Source organism: Corvus cornix, chromosome 5, assembly GCF_000738735.6.
Source record: "Corvus cornix cornix isolate S_Up_H32 chromosome 5, ASM73873v5, whole genome shotgun sequence".
Lineage (NCBI taxonomy): Eukaryota > Metazoa > Chordata > Aves > Passeriformes > Corvidae > Corvus > Corvus cornix.
The window spans coordinates 12,640,689-12,655,851 of NC_046335.1; positions in this window are offsets into that span (position 1 = coordinate 12,640,689).

Sequence of the window (15,163 nt, forward strand, 5' to 3'; positions counted from 1 at the left end):
GCAATAAATAAAATTAAACCAATATGCATTATTATTATTATTAGTAGTAGTAGTAGTGGTAGTAGTAGTATTATAGCAGTATTTAATTACTGAAAAGTAAACCAATCAGGTTTAGGTATTTTTAGAATTAAAGTTGACCATTCAGCTTTAATTTAACCCACTTTTGAATATGGTTTATATTAATATTCATTATGCAATTGCTTTTTAGTTTTCCTGTAAAGTGCCAGAGTTTGTTCTGAACACAGAATGGGCGGTGTTTGTTGAAAAAGCTGCTATTCCATAGATTGTTCTATTTCTATTATTTTATCTGTGCACTTTTAATGTACTTTGATCAGTAGGATGGATTACAGCTGAATTTACTTTACAAAAACTTGCCAGTTTTACCTGAAAGTGCTTTTTCATTTTGTTAAGGTATTTCTTGAATGCTTCTGTAATTAAGATGTGTGCAGAATGAGTAATTCTGCAAACCCCATAGAGGTGCACCATAAACACTAATAATTGTCAAGTTTCTAATAACACCCACTAGGGTGCTGTCAACACCATATTAATCAATCAAGACCAAATTTTGCCAGGTTTTATTTCCATCACTGTTGGATTAAATGAAGCCTGAGTCATCATTAAACAGAACTTTTTACAGTTTTCTGGTTTCTGTGATCTACAATGTGAAAGTTAGGTGGTTTTCAGCCCAAGTCTTAGTCCATGCAGGCTTACATCCCAGAGTATTATTGCTCTGGCTCTAGAAGTGTGTGTCCACTGCATGATGAGTGCAATGCAGAGATACTGCCTGGTAGCAAAAGGATACCCATATTATCACAGCCAGGGTAAAGTCTGGTCAAATTAAATGCTGAGTAACAGGACACATCAGCTTACTGGAGTTGTGTGCTAACCTGATAGCTCTGCCTGTGATCCTGACTCAACTCACTTGAGTGTCCCTCCAGGACACTGCCTGGTGGTAAATAACATGTATCAGCTAACAGCATGACTGGCAATCCCAGGAAGGAAGGCAGGGCTGAGCACTGACATGATGCAGTGGAAATACATGTCGGAGTTGTTCTCCAGGCCATAGACTGTGATAGACTGTGGTACCTTTTAACAGTACAATTTCTTTTGTTTTTGTTATGAACTGAAGTAGGAGATGACTTTCAGAGTGAAAACAGAGCCATTCTCCTAGGCAAGAGAAAGAAAGGGTGAATACTGACTGCATGTGGGAAAGGCAAAACTTTTAAGTGTAGTCCAATACTTTAGGGAAATGCCTTTGATGCGAGAGATGCTGTAATGTGCAGATTATTTCCCTTCCCCTGCCTTATCATACAAGGTGACATCCCAGACTGCACTTTCTGGGTTTCAAATTTTTAGACAGTTATGAACAATTTTATACCTTTTTTTTCTGCTGGAATGGAAAAAAGGGTGAAAACCAAGTTAGAGAATACCTGAAGGGGGGCAAGATGAGTCAGGAATGCTTCGTATTTTGCTGGCAACCTTTGGAAGAATGGGAGCAGTTACTAAATTAGAGCTTCACCTTCTGACATTAAAATAAAATAAATCAAAATCCTCCTCTGGTGGATAAAGCTGGAGTCAAAGTGTGACTTAGAGTCACTTAGGTTTTTCATCCACAGGGAAATTTCAGCCCTGCCACCAAAATAGGCCTTATGGAATAGAGATATATTAAAATATTTTTTTCAAAATCAGGATGTTTAGGAATTTTGAATTTTTCCTTGCAAATTCCATAGAGTTGTACCTCATTTTTATGTGGAAAAATGGAAAACTTGAAGAGACAGAGTAGGAACGTGGTCATTTAAAAAAAGAAAAAAATCTCCTGTACATAAATGGTTGCATTGTTTGTGAGAATTGGTGACAACACATTCACTAAGAGCTGCTGGTACTTCACCACCATCAGGTCATTCTGATTCATGGGTAATTTACATTCCTCTCACAGTGCTTTTCAATAAACAGCTAACTGATCTATATTATAGTTAGTTCTAACAAGCCAGATTTCAAAAGGTTTATCTAGCTAGCTAAAGTGAACTTCAGTAATCTTTGTGCACAAAACACCCACATAGGCTATTTGTCTTGGACTTGAGTGTTTGGCAAAAAGCCTGACTTAAGCCTTGAGCATGAGAGCTTGGTGAAAAACAGCAGAGAAACCATAACTTTTGTCATCTGGCAAACCTGTTGCTTGAAAAAGAAAATTACTTCAGCAAAATACTTCAACAATTATAGTGCATTTTAATTAGGAGTATATCACATAATCACAGCTCAATTTTTATTAGTATATAAAGTTTTCAAAAGAAATTCAAACCAAAATCCCAGCCCAATGGCATTCACTGTAAGAATTTCAAAAGAGACCCTTCATAGCAGTGGTCTGTCCTCTTACACCTGTGGAATATTGGTGAGTTTTGGCTGTTGAAGCGTACAGTGATTTGGTCATAAGAGAGTTGGGTTGGCAGCTAGAGATGGGCAAAAATGAGCAGCTCACTGCATCCCACTGTCACATCAGAATAAAAGAGGAAGGATTTAGACTGTCAAAGAGGAGTAGGATGGCAGAACAGGCAGCCTGGAGTAGCAGAACCTGTTCCCAGTTCAGGAATGGGACAGTACTAACATACAGATGCAGTGGAGAAAACATTTAAAGCAGAGGGAAATACCAAGCCTGGTGAGCTGTACCTGCTTCAGACAGTTCTCTGATGAGTCTGCTTTTTTCTTGTATTTTGGCAAGACTTACTTAGCTTGTCTTGCCAGTAAATTCTCATCTAATTGCATTGACAAGCATGGACATTTTAAAATGAAAGTTTCCAATCTGCTACAAATTCAACTGGTTATATTTTATTGTAGTGTAGTGTCTGCCATATGAGTTAATATATTGAGTCACTTAGAGCTGCTGAAGAAGAAAGCTGATAAAATATCTTTGCACTGACAGAGAGTAGACCTGTGATCTTTTTAGGTCATTCTTTCTGGTACTGTGCTGTCTTTAAACCCCTTGTGTTTGGTTTGGCATGAATGTCTCCTTTCATTATTATTCGCATCCCTAATTCTTTCCTCAGCTTTAGGCAGTGAGTTCTTGGCTGTGAGTTCCTCCCATCCATTGCAGTGTCTCATTTGCTGATCATGAAGAACCAAGAGTGTGTGTTAAAAGAGGTCAGTCCTACCAATTTTGGGAAATCCTGATAGCTGCTGGTCAGCCTCAACTGCCATTAAATTTAACAACAGTGAAGGCTTCTCTGTGCTTCTGCAGTTGGCAAGATGAAGCTATAAATCGATAATTATAATTAGATAATTATGCGTTAGGTTTTATGAAGCATCTTGAAACACCTCTATCTTTCCCACCCTTTCCCCCCTTGTTGTTGAGACATTCACAAAAAGCCTGATATTCTACAATTTCTATTATGTATGAAATTGTAAATTTACCTTTTATGCTTCTATTTCCATATTTCTGAAGTGTCTGCTTTCAAAATATGTGCCTACGTGAATATTAGTTATTAAGACTACTTTTGGAGGGATTAGAGTCTATTATGCCAGTGAATATAAAATACCAAGCAGTCTTTTGTATGGAAGACACATCCAAAATCACAGAATCAGCTGAGTTGGAAGGGACCCATAAGGATCATCGAGTTCAACTCCTGGCCCTGCACAGGGCCGTCCACAAGAGTCACACCATGCGCCTGAGAGCATTGTCCAAACACTCCTTGAGCTCTCTCAGGCTTTGTGCTGTGAAAACTTCCATGGGGAGCCGGTTCCAGTGCCCAACCACCCCCTGGGTGAAGAACCTTTTTCTAGTATCCAACCTAAACCTCCCCTGACACAACTTCAGGCCATTCCCTCAGGTTCTGTAACTGGGCAACACAGAGAACAGATCAGTGCCTGCCTCTACTCTTCCCTCACATGGAAGTTGTAACTGCAATCAGGCTCCTCCAGGCTGAAGGGACCAGGTGACCTCAGTCACTCCTCATGAGGCTTCTCCTCAAGGCCCTTTGTCTTCACTGCCCTTCTTTGGATGCTCTCTAACAGCTTTATGTCTTTCTTGTATTGTGGCACCCAAAACTGCCCCCAGCACTCAAGGTGAGGCTGCCCCAGTGCAGAGCAGAGCAGGATAATCCCCTCCCTTGCCTGGCTGGTGATGCTGTGCCTGATGCCCCCCAGGACACGGTTGGCCCTCCTGGCTGCCAGGGTGCTGCTGCCTCATGTTCAACTCACCATCGACCAGGACTGCCAGGTTTCTTTCTGTGGCACTGCTTTCCAGCATCTCATTCCCCAGTCTGTCTGTAGATCCAGGGTTGCCCCATCCCAGGTGCAGAACCCATCAGCTTCTCTTGTTGAAATGGTTGGTGATTGCCCAGTCCTGTAATTTGCCAAGGTCTCTCTGCAGGGCCTCCCTGTCTTTGAGGGAAACAACAGCTCCTCCCAGTTTTGTACCATTTGGGAACTTCCTTACTATCCCTTCCAGTCCTGCATCCAGTGTTAGATATTCTGAAGAGTTCTAATGGGCTGGGAAATAACATGTAAGTATTTTGTATTTTTGCACACACGTGTATGCGAGTGTGTTTTGCCAGAAAGTGTGCATACCCTGAGCATTAATACTTGCAAGTAGAGCTGCGGTATATACAGTCTTAGAGCAGTTTGCCAAGTTTTACTCAACAGAACCGTGATTTTTAAATGACAAATATTTGCTTGGAGGCTGATAATGTCTATGCCAAGATTCAATCCTAATTGCCCACTGCAATATCTGAGTTAGGGAGCCATGAAAAATGAAATATATACTGAAAAGTAAGGAGGAAAAAAGTTAGCTTTTGCAGTTTTGCCAGGTGAGTACTTAAATAGTTGATTCTAAGCTTGCTACAGTGATTTACAATTACAATTACCTGCTACAATCTGTATATTGAATGATGCTATTTAGGAAAGAGTTTTATCTGATTGCAAGGAGCACTTAAAAAAGGCACTTTCACATATCACACCATTTGGAGTTGTGACTATCAGGATCTGATCCAAAGCCTACTGAAGGCAAAGGAAAGAGACCTGTTAACTTTAAGAACTTTGAATTAGACCTGAATGACAGCACAAGATAGATCTTTTTTCTCGTCTTAAAAGTAATGCAGACTCACCTTTTAAGTTTTGAAGGTTAAATTCTATCCGGATTATCATCAGCTAAGAGCTAAGGATATTTCATGTACCATGAGCTATATAATATTAAACCTCTTCATAACATTAATTCCTCATTGAAAATTCTTCTGTTCTTCAGTGGTCACAGGAAGTTGAGTTAGAAACAGAGTCCACAGTCTTTCAGATTCTTTGCCTGCATACATATATTGTAGAAAAGTTCACTTCTTGTCTCAGTTGCACCTATGCTCAGATAAAACAACCCTGTAATTGTATTGCCGTAACCCTGGTCTTTTACCCCATATGGCTCTTATCAGAATTTTTTTCCACGATAGCAAAAATACAGAATGAGTCTCACTTGATTATACCATTGCACCACAATTATCTCCTCACAGTACAGAAGGCACTGCCAATCACCTCTCTTGGTAGCAACATTTAAGGGTTAGGTTTGGAGCACTTAGAAACCAGGGACGGCATGTCCTCTGCCTGCCATAGCACCTGCAGTGAATTGATCATACTTGATTACAATATATGAAATCCCAGCCTGCAATACAGCAGTTATATTGCAAAGCTTGTATGTAATCAGGGGAAAAATCCAAGTGCCTTGCTGTGTCACAGTAGGGTTGGAAGGTAGAACAGAAAATATGGGTAGTCTGGAGGCACAGAGGGAAGCTCAGAGGTTGTGCTAAGCTGGGGAAGTGTCTTTTTCTGTGTCTGTCCCAGCTGAAATCCCTAGACAAGCCAACAGCTTAAACCTGTGCAATATCTTCCAAGAAAGGGAGCATCCAAGGAAAGGCATGATGTGAGGCAGCAATATACCACACCTGCAAAGTAAACCCATGGTGATATGGTGAGGAGGATGACCATGGTGGAATGGCTGTAGAATATCAAATACCATGAGACAGTTCTGTGTTGCAGTGGGTATTTTAGTCCTGCACAAAAAACAGTGAGAAATTAACTGCTGCAACAGATTACCTTTTTTAAAAATACTGGCAATGTCTGCTTTCACAACAAAATCCCAGAAATCATTATTACCATTTCATCTCCAGGTTTATTCCTCTTCTTGACACCCTCCATATTATCACTAGTCAGCAGTAGGGATGGCTCATTAGATTCATAGCATGTCCACAGCCTGGCTGTGAATCACTTGTGCAGCAGGTGTAATGTGTCCTAGATGTTGGAGTAATTGCTCAAGCACTGCAAAGGTGAGCCAGACATACCACAGGGTATTTGGTCCTGAATGCCATGAGATACAACTCTTATTGGGCTGATCGATGTTGGAAACTTGCTGAAAGTCTCAGTCTTCAGAAAGTTCAGATGGAGTTTCCTCAAATATGCTTCTGGAGATAGACACATCTGAATTCAGCTTCAGGCCAAAGAATGCCTACCTGCATCACCTGATATTATATTTTCACTCTTCTCACTCCTAACGTTCTTTTCTTGTACCTTACCCAGGCAGCTGCACAGCTCAGGTAAAGCAGCTGTTTCTCTAGCTGAAAAATGTGGTAATAATAAAATCTCTCACTTGATTTTCATTCTTTTCTTCAAGTATGTGCCAGAATCTTAATGTATGAGGAATTTGTGCAAAGACTTTGGTGAAAATCAGTAATTTTTCAATTTTAAACAAGATCCTCCATAATGATAAGGGCTACACAATGAATACAAAATGCATACGTATTAATCCATGTAATTCTTGTCTTTTGCAGTTTTTCTCACTGAATTTCCTGATATGATGAAAGTCCTGTGCTAACTGTAGAAAAATACCTGTCAGCTTAAATACAATTAAATGTAAATTTAAGACATACTAATTTAAAAAAATCTAAGTTATGTATGCAAACATATGTACAATATTGTTAATTTCAGTTTGCCATTATTTAGAAGTTAATCCTTGACTATAAAGCAAAATGGAGATAGGCATACAAAACCCACTCCAGTAAGTTGCAGAATGAATCCTTCATTCTTCTGGGAGTTGGTGTTTGTAGGAAGCTGCTAAATATCTCTCAAGACAAACTCCTTGTTTTCCACCTTCTGTCCCACACAACCTGAAGCCTGGTAAAAGACATCTGAATCACAAAACAGAAGAATGCATGTAAAGCTGGAACCACTAATTGAGAGTCCTATATCACCTGCAACCCAGCTTTGTATCTTGTTAAAGGTCAAAGGGCAGAGGATCTGAAATCTTTTCTGCAAAGAGTTGCTGGTTGACACAGAAAGAACTCAGGTGCAGTTAATAAAGTTTGCTCTGAACCTGCAGTTTCTGAGAACCTTACATAAATACCATATATCTACTTCATCTTGTCAAAAGCTTTGTCAGTGTCAGACTGCACAGGCGAGTGCCAAAATATGTAACCAGTTTTACAAATGAATGAGGTTAACAGGTATCTCCCTGAAGAGCAACAATTTCTCTTTTATAAACCCCACCTGAACTGGCGAGTGCTGCATGGACATACAGTTTTCAGCCTGCAGCCAACATTTAAGCAATAATCCAAAGTGACAGTTTTATGACAGATCTGAGTAGCTCAGGATCTTTTTCTTCTTTCTTAAGTGAGATCCACATACAGGCAATTTACAGATGCTGAACAAAGGAAGGACTCTCCTCAAAGAGCAGTGAGGTATAAAGAAATGACCAATCCTTCCAAACGTTAAAGAGATTTAAATCAGAATGCCATTTCCAGGTTAACACTTCTGATCTTTAAAGTACCAGCATAAAAAAATGTGTTAATGACAATTGACAAAGTTACCCTTCCTGGGCAGCTAATGACATCTTAACTCACAGAGCTAGTATCTCTCTACATTTCAGTCTGCAATCCTTTGCAGAGCGCATTTAAAGGGATACGTGTGGTTACTATGTTCGGGTCAAGCTCTCCTACTATTAAATACAAAAGCAAATTTTAAAGCAATGATATGGCTGACATACAAACCCATAAAACCATAAGAATTCCCCGTTAAATCTATAACTGGCCCCTCTGCTCAGCTCTGTTGTGTCTAAACATTTCAGTCCATGGGGACCTATAAAAGAAACTCTGCACAGTAGATGATATTACACAATCCATGTGGTCATTTGTAAATGCTGTAGTACATAAAATGCACGAAGAAATTCTGAGGTTTTTGCATTAGTACCTTGTTTGGTTTGGTTTTCTCAGTTGCACAGTAATGGATCTCCATGGATTGGATTTTTATTAGATTACTATGCTGTCCTTTTAAGGAGGTGGTCCTCTCTAGAGACTGTGGCAAAACACATTATATAAGATAATCTAGCCCAAGCATCTTCAGGGGTCAGACTGGAAAAGAAGGACAAAGTCCTCATTTAATTCTACATCCTTAGAACACTTTAGCTAGGTCTTTGTCAACTAAACTAAGGATTCCCAGTTGTGGCAACAAACTCACTTATGAACTTCTCTAGAATTCTTAAGCAAAACAAAGCATAAAAGTGCATGGTGTTTGCAGCAATTTATCTGCAAAGCTATGAATAAAGCTGATTGCAAGTTCTCACTTATACATTTCCCTGTGGAATTTTTTTTTTTCTAAATGGAAATTAGTGTCTGCTTTCCTAGGGAAAAAAAAAATCAATATATTTGAGAACCCTAGGTCTCAAACTAACATTTGAAGTATTTTAGCAGTTGTACCTTTTGTTTTCCTTTTGACCAAATGTACAGTTTTTTCCACTAGAGAAGAAACTACAGAAAGTACTATGTTGTACAGGTTAACAAGTATTACTGTGGAGTTGCACAGCTCCCACTAAAGCCAGTGCCCTGAAGCATGTCCACAGGAGCATTTCAGGTATGAAAACACTGCTTAAGTAACCATGCTTGCAGAGCTAAGAGAAAGTGGTTTTCTACAGCTACACACCAACAGAGAATTGCCCTTCTACCTATTAGCTTGTTTTTTCAGATGGAGCCAAAGGCCTGTACACTCCTTGCCTCATGCTGGTGGCTTTTCTTTCCGTGCCTACAGCCGAAGTTCAGCAGTCCTACAGAGGTAATACAGTGTTGGTTTTTAACTTGTCCTTTTATTTCTGTGATCACAAACATTTTAATTATGCTATAGCAATGCCTGTATTTAAGCATGTAATAGGTATATAATGTTCTCTAGAACAAAAGATTTGAAGTCATATAATAGCATTGCACAGTATGCAGCTCTCACGTTGTTACTCAGATTTGCCATCTAGAAGGTTTTTGTTCCCCCTCTCTCTGATTCACCCCTTGTGGAACAACAGTAAAGAGGCTTTGAGTACAGTGTGGGGAATAGACAGTCTGGCAGACAAGCAGGGGTCTTTTCCTCCTCAAATACCTTTCAGCATGACACAAATGTTGGCTTTGTATTAGCCCTGTAAAGGTTTCACAGCCCCTGGTTGCAGGTGCAGGAGGAACATGCCCCAGGACAGAGAGGAGGCCTGAGCAGAGCCCTGTGCACATGGGGGGCTGCGTCTGGGGACACACCGCAGAGCTGAGCTTCACCACAGCTTTCCCCCAGCCCAGCACTTCTTTGTACCACACATGCAATAGCTGATGGTGCAAAATCCAGAGATAGGTTTCCTCTGGTTTTTACAACCCTCAGAGATGTACAAGCAGAATGAAGAAGACTTTACCAGTCAATTACTACTGTTAGTGTTGGGATGCATCAGATTATGTACTTTAACTTCCATAGCGAATTTTTTGTGTCTGGTCACAATCGCTTAGATGGATACAAAGTTTTTGTACGTAGCCACATAGGAAAACTGTGATGTATTGGAACTTCTTCTCATTCAACAGTTCCAGTGGGAAGAGCTATAGTAGAAGGTCACGTCTCAGTTTGCTAACTGTTTCCATTAACTCTTTGTACTCTACTGCAAACTAAAAAATTAAGATGAGGGAAGTGACTCTCTATGAAATAAGATGTTGAAGAATTTTTTTGGTGTGCTTTTTTTAGGTTTCAAAGTATTATACCAGTTTTTGCTGTGCATTTTTGAAAACCACATCTTTTAACTTAAAACATACGATTAATTTAGGGTAGTGAGCAATACTAGAATGATAATATGTTTTGATTATTTAATAAAAGTGTTTGGGATTTTTTTGTTTCTATTGCTGAAGTTATCCAAATTTTCGACATATTTTGTTTAACATAAACCTGAGAAAAAATCTTCTGTAAAATTTTTCTTCATTTAGCAATGGAGAGTACTCACTATCTTCTGTAGCATCTCATGACTGGTGAAATTTTCAAACCCTGCTTATATGTGTAAATCTTATTGATGTTATCAAGTGCCTGTAGAATGGAGTTCTAGGGGTAGGGTCATTAAGAACAACAACATCATCAGCTGTTGGCAAATATTTTCCCTTAATGATGACCACTAAATGAAGCTGATATTATTTAATCATGAGCTTAAATTAGTAGTGATTGAGGATGCTGCTCTGAAAATGGGAAATGGAAACAAGAGGCAGATCAATAGAAATAGTTGCGAGAGTTTGGTGACTGCATTTGGTGAGAAAAACCTGTCTTTTGCACTTGGTCTGAACAGTGAAACTATATAAATATAGGTTAAATTCTTCATTAGTATACAGATTTAACTCAGTCCATACCATAGTGTCTTTGCAGCTCCTTGTTCAGTAGATAGGAAGACTTGGTATCAGTGTTAAAATCTGAGATTTTTGTTTTTTGCGAAAGGCCATTTTTCACAAAGAAGGATCATATTTATTAAAAACACACTACTAAATTGATTTTAAAATAAAATGTTCCATCTTGTCTTTCATATTTTAAAAAATACAAAAATAGAGTTTCAGTGTTAGTTGTAAATGTGGCAAATCCAATCCTGCAATGAATTCAAATCTGTACGTTTCATAAAGGCTACTTAGGGACAAGATAGTTTTAGATCTAAGAAACATGTAAAAAATGACTCATTGTTAATAGGGTGAGCTCTTTGCATTTGGATTAGGGTTAACTGACAGTATCCAGTCACCTTTTATTCTCACATATTCCACCCAAGGAATGCTTTGTGCTGGTCTGAAAAAGAGAGAATTAGGTGTTCCATTTATACTATTGATCTTAATAACCTCATCTCATAAATACCTACTTTATGACATCAATAAAAAGAGAATAGCAGCAACTCCTAACAATAGAAATTGTTACTTTGTAATTCAAGTATTTCATTGAGCAGCTCAAAGAGACTCCATAGTGGTGCAGTAGTGATATTTTATTACCAGTTTTTAAATATGTGCACAGAGAGACCATTTTTTTAAACAAGAGAAGATTCTAATTAATTGAGCACACTATAGCTCCTAGATCCCACAGTTATCAGAGTTCTTCTCTTTCATCTCTTATCCTCCTCCTGTTCTTCATCTCGCACATTAAAAGGAGCATATCCCTTTAAGGGCATTGGTGGGTGTAAGACTAATTTTTCACTGGGATGATTTGGATGAAATGAAACAGAGAACATTTTATATGGCAGTCTTACCTCCCTGTTACCCTGCAGTAGCTGCAGGTGCTCTGAGGGCGTGGAACAAAAGGTGTTCCAGAGGGATAGACTTATTCTCACCTTCCAGAGACATCTTTCTGCAGCTGGGCCAGGCCAGGACTGACCCTGGAGCTTTCATCCACCAAAAAGCCACCAGCAGGAGGAAGTGGACATGGCACTGCTGGTCTCCCTCAAAAGCCCTGAGACTTTTAACTTCCACCTAAGGCAGAAGAAGGAAACAAGCAATCATAAGTCATCCAAAGGAAGAGGAACCAGAGCCTTCCCTACAATGAGCACCCGGAACAGAAGGTTGCAGGCTCATTATGCAACCAGTGTCCACATTGCTGCACCTGAGAAGGGACAACTTTTTTAGCACATCTGGTGGAATAGCAGCCTCAGATCAGACCCAGATGTTCCACGCAGACAGGACATTGCTAAGTACCTGAGGAATAAATGTGAAACACTGCCTCTTCACGTTCTTTTAAAAGATTTTTCTTTTACAAGTCTTATATTACACATTGATTTATCTGTATTTTTATATATAACATTATTATAGCACATTCTTCCCGGTGAATCCCAGTGGTGTCCTCCCTAAAGACTTGGTGTTTTTTGTATCCTTTCAGAAATTTAAGTATTTTTTTATGTTTCCTATTGGCCTAATTGATCCCCATAGAGGTTCATCACTTAATAGAATGAAGTAGAATAGAATAATTCCAGCTGGAAAGGACCTACAAGGATCATTTAGTCCAACATCTTGACCACTTCAGGGCAGACCAAAAGTTAAATCATCTTATTAAGGGCATTGTCCAAATGCCTCTTAAAACTGGAGACATTAAGTACTTGAACATTTGAAGATTATCCAAAAGCCCAGGAGTGTCTAACCCCTTTTGCAGTATTTTACCCATTAGGACTTGTCTTATTTCACAGGGCAATTTATCTCATAGTTGTTTTTCCTGTGAAGAGCTAAGGAGAGAATGCAAGTCTGTAAGACCTAGAAATAGAATCCTTTTAAAATATTTTTCTTTTGTTCAAAATGACAGAACAATGGTGTGGCCCAGAGGGGAAAAATAAAGCCAAATGCTCGGTATTGAACTGCTTCATCCAATGTAAGTCATTTCTCCCAGACCTAGGAGGCTGTTGTTTTAACTGCCTTTGGACCTTGGAACAACCCTTCGCCTTGGTAGCTTTAAAGTATAAGGCCCCTAAATTTGAGTCTTTGCTTCTCCAAATTCTACCACTATGACACGTCAGCAATTATCCAGCTATCTTAATCAATAGAAATAGCCCTAAGTTTTTGTCTGTTTTGAGAATATTATAATTATTAACAATTGGACTAAAAATATTTTATTTCCAGAGCTTTATAAGAAATTGCTCATATTTTTATTTCTCTAGCTCTATGAAACGACTGAGTGCATGAGATGTAAGGATGTCACCACACAGCAACATCACATTTTTCCTACAGCAGTGAGTTAAACATATTTTAAGAAGGTATTCTGGTACCTGAATATGTATCTCAAAATTCCCTTAAAACACATTTCTAACTGAAAAACCTTGCCTGGCATATTAACAACTCTCCAACAGGAAATTCAAGAGAACCTAGCACTGAGTTTTCAAGTACTCAGCACCTTCAATGAGTGCCAGATTTTTAATAATAATCAGAATTCCTAATGAAGCACAGATTTTCAGAAGGGCTTGGTTCCTGTTTGTGTCCCAAAATAAACTCCATGTGTTGTAGATGGAGCTCTCGGAAAGTCTGTCCATGGTTTTGGGTGCTACTTGTTTGCAAGCTGCCTCCCAAGCACTCTTAAAATTGGTGCTGGATGGTTTTAATAGGCCAGAAGAGGTTTGTGAGCTCAATAGCTCTTTAGATCTGCAAATAAATACAAATGGAGATAATTTGTTTTTAACCTGCGGAATGCTTAATGAATCAAATCATTTCCTTTCAAGCATGATAGCAGGACCGAAAGATATAATCATTTGGTGTTTTATGGTCCCCAGTTCTCCAGTTAGATGTCTGTCACAGGCCCGGTATTGAACAATAAACGACTTCCGACTTTACCTTCCTGTGAAAGGCAGAAATCCAGCAGTACACTCACAAGGAGAGATCCCTTTGGGATGAACATTGGCTTTAACAAGTATTTCTATTTGCAAGTGTGTATCATGGTTGCTCTTTGAAGACATGGCCCACTGAGAAGAAGCAAACAAAAATGTCTTGGCACTTGTGATGAGTTTCTAGGAGTTGAATTCATCTGGGACGTGATAGTATGAATCAGAGAAGTTGATTATTATTTTCTGCATTGACATGAAGGTGCTGAATCATCAAGACATTTAACTAGATACCTAACTTTAAGCATGTGTCCTCTTTTTTAAGTCTGTTGACTTATTTCTACATTTTGAAAGTAAGGTTGTATATAAATTCATTATTTTCACACATCTACTAGGTAAAAAATTACCTACCTGACCTTAGCAGGTGATTTGTAGAGATAAAATTGTCTGATTAGTTTCCCTGCATGGTCAATGAGAATAACCAGAAAATGAGACACAAATTTGAGATGTTGAGGAAAGAGCCACAGACACCTAGCTGGTACCAAACAACAACCAGTGCAGTTTCTACTTTTCTGCTGCTTGCTGAACTAAGAATGGTGCTGCTTTTTTTTTTTTTCCTTTTCTTTTTCTTTTTTTTCCTTTCTTTTTTTTATTGGTGTAAAGATCATGGATCTTTTCACTATTAATCCAGAGCATGGATTATTCTTCTGGGAGCAAGCACCTAGTGACAGCGACTTGTATGGCAACTTCTGCCATGAGGCCCCTACAGCTCAATATGATTTCCAAATATGTTTTGACTGAAAGCAGCTGGGCTTTGTGCAGAACCCACTCTGGTAGCTCTGTGGATAGCAAATGGATGGGAATTCTCTGGCAAAATGAACACCTAATAATTTGCTGTTTCAAACTTCTTCATCAACTTTGGAAAAATCTGTAATTTAGTCGTCAACAACAAGGCCTAACAAGAATAATATAGGGGCAGCAAAATCATAAGTTTATTTTGTTTGTGTTCATCTATAAAGATGGATTCTGTGACGATAGAACTCCAAATGGTTCTTTTTAATAGTTTTGACATGATTGAATTTGTCTTAAATATTTCAAAATAATAAATATCTCTTAAATATCTCAAAATGTTTGCTTAAAATGTTACTTGGAATTAATTTATATTTCTGAGCAGTGGTTACTTATAAACAGAGGCAGATTAGAAATGTTATTTTCTAACTGTAATAGGAACTCTTTCTCTGCAGTAACTCATTTGCTTATATTATAATTTTGCTAAAATCAGAAAACTCCTGATCCCACAGGTTATAGCATATGAAAGATTTATATTTATATAAATATATTTTTGGAGAAGGGAAAAGGCCTTTCTCAGGTATATAAAACTCTTTATGTTGTTATATTAAGCAATAATTGTCGGTCTGCCTCTGTATTTTTCCATCCATTTATTGGCTATATATGCTATTTTCTATAACATCCAATGATTTCTACTAAAATCAATAGGTTGGATGAAGTTTTTAATAAGCTTCCTAAAAACTCTGTTCTGAATTTTTTTTTTAGCAAAACAGAGATTTCATGGGGCAAACCTTCTTATTTTTTTTTCTT